Raw genomic sequence first — 7,765 nt, 5'->3', positions numbered from 1 at the left:
AGATATATTAAATTCTTGAATGGAGATGGAGCATCAATTCTATGATCGAGAATATAACAAAGAAAAAGTGGGGTGAAAAGGGAGTCACTTGCAGTTCAATCTTTTCTCATATATTATGGAAATACCCATAAAACCAAACATGGAATTGTATTCCGCTATATGCTCTTTATGATGCCCATCGCTAGTGGCACAGGTGTCGAGCGATCGTGTACCACTTGTTGGAGGTTGTCCTCCATTATGTGCATGGCTTTGACTTGTTGCCCTACAACCTTAGCTAGGTTGGTTAGGGTATCCATGATGGTGTTGCATCTTCCTTGCCACGTCATCTCAGGATCATGCAAGAAAGTACTTTTATAAGTGAGGTTGGTTTTTATCTTGGTATCGCGTATTCAATAAAATTGATTCACACCAGTAAGAAGCAAAAATTAGATATATTACTATGCTTTTTTTTTGGGTTGGTTCTCAACAACACACAAAAACAACACCAAAAAGTACCCAACAATGTTGGTAAACACTTGTAACCTATCCCACCATAAAATCTAGAAGTTGCTAACTCCTACAAAGTTGGATGTATCTGCATCCTATGGGCAACTGGTGTAATACCCACAAAATTTTGAGGCATTTTCATGAATTTTATATTTTGCTTTATTGAATAGTAAATCCAAAATTTTGAATTTAGGTAGGCACTGTGCTAGAGGGTTTGTAGAAATTAGAAAAAAAACATTAAATGTGAAAAAATATCCTACACGCTCAAGGGTCTCATCGACCCTTCTGAGTTTAAATTTTTTAGAAATTATTTATGTCACTAGGTTCTGTGGGAGATGGCCATGAAAGAAAATAAGTTCGGACTCTATAATCCCACAGAGACTACAACAAATGTAGATCAGGACATCAAAAATCTAGTACGAACTTATTACTTATCTGAGGTTTTCTCTCATATTAGGTATGTTTACTATTGGGTTTTAGGTTTATTTTTTTACAAAGTGCTTTGGTTATGACACTTAATCTAATTGGATGGCATGTCTCATGGATGATATTCCTTAATAAGAGAACATGTAATTACTTTATACATGCATCTAAACTCAATACGTACATATACATGTTGACTTTATATATGATTATTACAGAAAAGAATATGGTATATTTGTCCTGATGTATATGTAATACTTAAAAAACATAAAATTAAATTTTATATAAGTACGTATTTATGTCCTATTTTTTTGTGTGCGTATGCATCAATTCTACTAGTTCCAAGCACATGAGTAATTTTTAACACTATCAGAGGAAGCAAAAGAATGATTAGATTAAATGCATTTTTAAAAATTCTTAGAGCTCACATCATGATAAATTGATCATAGTCTCGTAGATTTTATTATGCAATTATGGAATTTGGCAACCAACACAGTTAAGTTCTCTGGTTTTGAGATGACCATAATTTTGAAAAACATGGCATGTATCACTAGATTGAAGTGCTTTGGGGAGCCAATGAATACACCTCAGTTTGAAAATTTTATGCACTAATATCAAGTTGTGTTGAAAGCACTCAAAAATGCATTCGAAGGTAAAAGTTTAAAGTTGTCATGGTTGAAGAACAAATATAATAGCTACAAGGTGATAAGAATGAAGGAAAGTTGGCTTATGTTGAAGGGAATGCCGATTATAAGGTAGACAAACAATTAAGGATATTTTTGCTCTACTTCTTGGGCATATATGTATTCTTCGGCATTGGTTTAAAGTCGATCTATGTATCATATGTGCAATTGGTGCGAGACTTGGATCACGTTGATGAATATACATAGGGAGTAGCTTCACTTGCACACCTATATACAAGTTTGAATTGTGTAAAGTGAAAGAAAACACTTGGCCATGTTGGTGTTGTTGAATGTACGAATATTGATTTGATTTGTTTGATATAAAAATATGATTTTATTATCTTTATGTACTAATTTATGAATTAATCTATATATTAAACCTTGTAAGTTTGGATATGAGAGCACATATCCATTGAAAGACCCCTTGGACATGACCCTATCCCTCAATTTTCATGTATTGCTATGTGGAGTATGTTATGCATTGAAGGAAACCTAGATTCTGAGAAGGAGGATCAAGAGGAGAGATGGGTTCTCAGTTGGGAAGGACCTAATGTACTATAAAGTTATACATGCAGACCAGAGCACATGTAAGTATACGTGAAAGAAGTTATATTTTTATAACTAATAAAATATATGATTTTAACCATGAATGAAACTTTATTATGTAAGTAATGTGGTCCCCTATAGAGACTCTAGTATGGAGAAGGATGTGGTTGTTCTTACCATGGACCTCACGAGAAAGGACATTTGGTTGCATAATATAAATAAAGTTTAATGTTAAATGGCCAACCGAGTGGTCTAGCAGTTTGGGTATGCTCAACAATAACCTTGTCACTCTCACGTAGTTAGCAAAAACATCTCAGCCTGTTTAAAGGATCGGTCAAATGATTACCCCAAGTTGTTTCCCTCCAAACTGAAAAAAAATGACATGATGATGGTGATGAAATCAGCTTGTATTCTATGACATGTGTCAAGCAGAAACACGTAGTTGCTGACAACCTATAGTTTTTAAGCAATTTTAACACAAAAGGGGTATTGAGATGAGATGGTAATGCACTTATACATATATTAACTTTGTTTGCAAATTTACTTTTATTACAAATTTATTACCGTGTAAACTTATATATACTTTGATTACAAATAAAAAGAAAAGCAAATTATGATAAGGAGATAAAAACAACGAAGGATTGCAAGTGGAGAGAGGGACATTGAGATGATATATGCCATATAAGAGTCCATGAAGACTCTTCTTTTAGAAACCCATATGAAATGGGTATTGAGATGCAAAAGGCAGCCTATGAGGTTTCTTGGTGAATAAGAAAAATAGAAAAGAAACAGGAAAGGGAGGTGATCGTCTTACCTTAAATGTGAGGTAAATGTCTCTCTTTTTGGCTCTTGGCTTTTGAGAATTGTCAAAAGAGAGGACATCTCTCTTGGTTTAGGAGCTCTCTTTAGAGGATGTGAGAGTGATGCATCTTCTTGGCCTTTTGTTGGTTGAGAGGAATTGAAATGAGAGTGGGTTTGGCTTGCTTTGTAACAACTCTTAGGGTTTTGGGATTCTCTTGGGTATTGGGAGGAGTGGTTGAAGGAGTGAGAGACAAGGGTATGCTAGCTTCTTCTTGGTCACAAAGAGAAAGATCTTGGCAATATTCATCGATCCTCTTGATGGGTTAAATCCTAGGTATACTTGATTTTATATTAATAAAGGCTCTTAGTACTCTCATCAAAGATGTAGACATATTGTCAAACAACATAATTCTGGTGTTCTTGTACTTAGTTTATTTATTTGATAGTTATCTTGTACTTGTGTGCATTTTTTAATTGCATTGTCATCAAATTCGACCTAGTGTGATCTTAGGTAGGGGCTTCAAAACATCAACACATGGTATCAAAGTTGTTGGTTGCAAGGAAAATCAAATATGGCCTCAAAGACGATAAATATTAAGTTTAAGGTTGAGGAATTTGATGGCAAATAAAACTTTACATTGTGGCAAATAAGGGTTAAAGATCGATTGATTCAATAAAGTGTATACAAGGCATTGTTAATAGGCTGAGTAAATTAGTGGCATCAACCGGTGATAAAACAATATCTAATGGGACATGGTTATGAGCGATGAGGATTAGGAGGATTTATATTTTAAAGCATCAAGCATGATTGGGTCATCCTTTGCAAATGAGGTGATGTACAACGTGCTTGAGATAGAGTCTTCGATAGAGTTGTAGAAAAAACTAGATATCTTGTATATAACAAAGTCTCCAAAAAATAAATTTTATTAAAAGTACCAACTCTATTATTTAAAGATGTAGGAAGGTAGTATTGTGTTGAATCATCAAAATGTCTTCAATAAGATTATGAGTTAGCTCTTTAAAATAAACGTTGTACTTGAAGAGGATGATAAATTTATGATCTTCTTAAAATATTTTTTTGGTGATATAAAAATTTAAAAACTCTTCTTTATATAAAAAATAGAGTATCAAATTTGATGATGTAACTACAATATTACTCTCTAATGAGATGCTTGAGAAGACTAGTCTCAATAATTGATAAAATGAAGGCTTGATGGTACAAGCATTAAATCATGATCAAAGATGGTTCGAGGATCATGTTCGAGATCAAAATCATAACAGAAAGGATAGGTTTGTTATGAGGTGATACTATTGCAAGAAATCTATTCATAAGATGTTCAAATGCAAAAAAGGATGAAGAAGATATGAAGAAAAAGAAAACCAAAAGGTATTGATAAAGCAAGTATTGCAGCAAGCAGTTCTGAGGAACTTCTCGTATGTCATTGGCCCTACGTTTGTATTCTAATGCACTACCTGCACTAGAGGAACATAACAGTTTTGATTTTGCACTAGTGCTTGAACGGCCTAACCTATATTCTGAAAGGTATCCATGAAAAAACCCCAATGAGTCTGTGAATCATCACTGAAAGTGTTCTTATTGAAAGTGTTCACACGATGAGTCATCTACACTTAATCATTCTCTAAGCTAGACAAAGCACCATTCCGGTTAAGTACATCTTAGTAAGGCATACCTAGAATCTTTTTCAAGGCTTATCTTATTAATTTGGCCATGGGTAAATGCAACTACCATATAGGTTAGTGCATTGTGATAATCATCACATGGTTCTCTTTGTATAACCTTAATTCAACATTTATTTTACGGAGCACTCATTATGCATACACAACACTATGTGTTTCTATCACCTTGCATGCATTTCGCATATACTGCATCACAAAGCATAACATGCATTCTTATAACACATGAATCATGTAAACATTTTATTTAATTGTTATTCATCCACTATCACATAATTCTAACGAATAGTAATCAGTTAGGCATGCTCATCATAAATGTATATCATTATATGAAATATATTTTTATATCACCGTTAAGTTATTCGGATCCCATGGTTAGAGTAGCCCGAAACCGCAACAACATAACCATGTCCTTTGAATGGTCTTTATAACTGCTCTAGACGGTATCAAGTGATGTTCTGTATGATAAGGAAGACAAGACTCCCGAATTCACTACAAGAAAAATGCTAATTAGCGACGGAAATTTGCGACGGATCAGCGAGCGAAAACTATTTGTCGCTAACATTTGAAATATTTGCAAAATTAGTGATGGAAATATATTCATCGCTAAATCCGTCGCTAATTAGCGACAACGTTTTTTCGTCGCCAAAACACTACAAAAAATGATAATTAGCGACGGAATTAGCGAGGGAATTTTTCCGTCACTAATTAGCGACTGATTAGGGACAAAAAATTCCCTCGTTAATTCTGTCGCTAATTTTCGATTTAAAGCTGTCTCGCTTGAGGCGCGAAATTTTCCCTCCCCCCGTTCGAAAATTTTCTTCCCTCTGTTTTTCCCTCCTCTCGTTCGATTTAAACTATCCCCACCTTCCTCTGACGATGCACAACGACCTCTCGCACCACGGAGGTCGACCTTCTCAGGCACCTCTCGCACCACGCGTAGCTTCTGCAGCCGCTCTGCAGCGATCCTTCCGTCCATGTCTCATCGTCCAGCCCGACGACACCTCTCGCACCACGCGCAACTTCTGCAGTCGCTCTGCAGCGATCCCTCCGTCCCTGTCTCGTCGTCCAGCCCGACGACACCTCCATCCTCCATTCTCAGGCACCTCTCGGTGGAGACTGCTCGGGCACCAATGGCACCTCCATCCTCCGCATCGTCGTCCAGCCCGATGCCTCCTGCAAGTTCTCCCCCGTGAACCCTGGCTATGCCGCCTGCCTTGACCGCTCCTCCCGGCGGTGCCCCTCGGCAGTCTCCACCGCCTGTCCCGCCTCTCCCTCGCCGGATCCCGTCTCCACTACGACCCTCGCCGGATCCCGTCTCCCTCGTCGGATCCCATCTCCAGCCGTGACTGGCTCGCTGCGGAAGAGCGTCCCGACACCGGTTCTGTACAAAAAAAATTGCTCCCTGCCGAAGAACGCGCCGACAGCGAGCAATTTTTTTTTTAATTTTTTTTAAAATTTAATGACGGATTAGCGACGGATATTATCCATCGCTAATTTAAAATAGCGAAGGACTCGTGATGGATCATATCCATCGCTAATTCGTCGCAAATTAGCGACGAAATTAGCGGCAGATAAGTTGTGGCACTACTTAGCATCGAAAAAATCGCGATGAAAGTTGTTCGTCGCTAATCCGACGCTAAACAATTTAGCGACGGATTAGCGACGGATTTAGGTTGTCGCTAATCCACAGGTTTCTTGTAGTGATTGTCAGAACAAAACAAACTCTCACACATTAGAAGCCAAGCGAATAGTTCACACTAAAGAATTTTAGTGACCCCTCTCTCTCTCTCTCTCTCTTTATATATATATATATATATATATATATATATATATATATATATATATATATATATATATATATATATATCCTATTTTTTATATATCCTATTTTTACATCAGAAAAGCATGATCTAAGGCTTGATCCTTAGCAAATAAACCATGTTGAACACTTGTGTGTGGTTAGATTGAGTCTATAGAACTTGCATCTATGATTTTTTTTTTTGAAAGGCAAGCTGGGGTTAGGCAGACCCCCAACAGCCACAGGGTTTTGAACCTGCAACGTCCCACAGTAAGGAGATGTGCATTGACAGCTCCTACCAACCACGTGGAGCCCCCTGTTGCACTTATGATTTATTGCTCATTAGTTCCTTACCTTCCTTAGTAGCCAATATTTACCCATATATATATATATATATATATATATATATATATATATATATATATATATATATATATATATATAGAGAGAGAGAGAGAGAGAGAGAGAGAGAGAGAGAGAGATGCAAATATGCTAAATGGGTTTTTTCGTGATTCTGACCCTATAGACGTGTTTGACAATATTGATTTACCAGAAATCAACACCCAGATCATATGTTTTTGATGAAAAAAATGACATTTGGGGCATAAAAATTTTACAAAGATTTTGGACATGTTGGAACCGAAAGACTTTCAATATATTAATGTTTAAAGAAACATGGACTGAGCCTGCACTGGTATGTGCTCAAATTCTTGAAGACAAACATCACCAGTATTTTGAAAATTTCATGATTTTATTGCAAATTTTAGTAGGGTGATATTCTTCAAAATTGCAATATTTTCTAAATATCACCTATTTTGAAAATAGGATGCTTTTAACCTGATAACTAATGAAAACTGTCTAAATGCCGAATAAAAAGCAAAAAAAAAAAAGTTCATGGGAAATTGAGTACCATGAATATGAGGATATCATCTTCCTGATCATCTACCAGTGCCTGAACCAAAAGGACCTCATTCCTAGCAGATTGACTGTAGGTTTCAAGCATGGAGATCTGTTAATTATGGCCATGTTCTTCACCATCATCAACCTATAAAACACGCCGTCTAGCCTGGCAAAGTGTTCCAGCTAATTTTATGGCCACCTTTGGTGTTTCTCTTGCTGCTGGAGATATTTTCACTCTTGGTGTTGAAGCATCAGGCTTCCAGCAGACTGAAGGCAGTGCAGGAATTGCTGAGTTCCACACATTTCAACATGGTGGTAAGAAGATAAGATGCTAGAAAGAAAAGTCTGGTTAACCGCCTTGAGATATTTCCAAAAGGTGCTATAAGGAAAAAAGACAATTATAAGAAGGCCCATTGGCTGAACGTTTGGA

This window comes from Nuphar pumila, chromosome 4, assembly GCF_984573655.1.
Source record: "Nuphar pumila chromosome 4, dmNupPumi1.hap1.1, whole genome shotgun sequence".
In the NCBI taxonomy this organism is placed as follows: domain Eukaryota; kingdom Viridiplantae; phylum Streptophyta; class Magnoliopsida; order Nymphaeales; family Nymphaeaceae; genus Nuphar; species Nuphar pumila.
The sequence above is the reverse complement of the archived record's forward strand: the minus strand, read 5'-3'. Positions refer to the sequence as shown.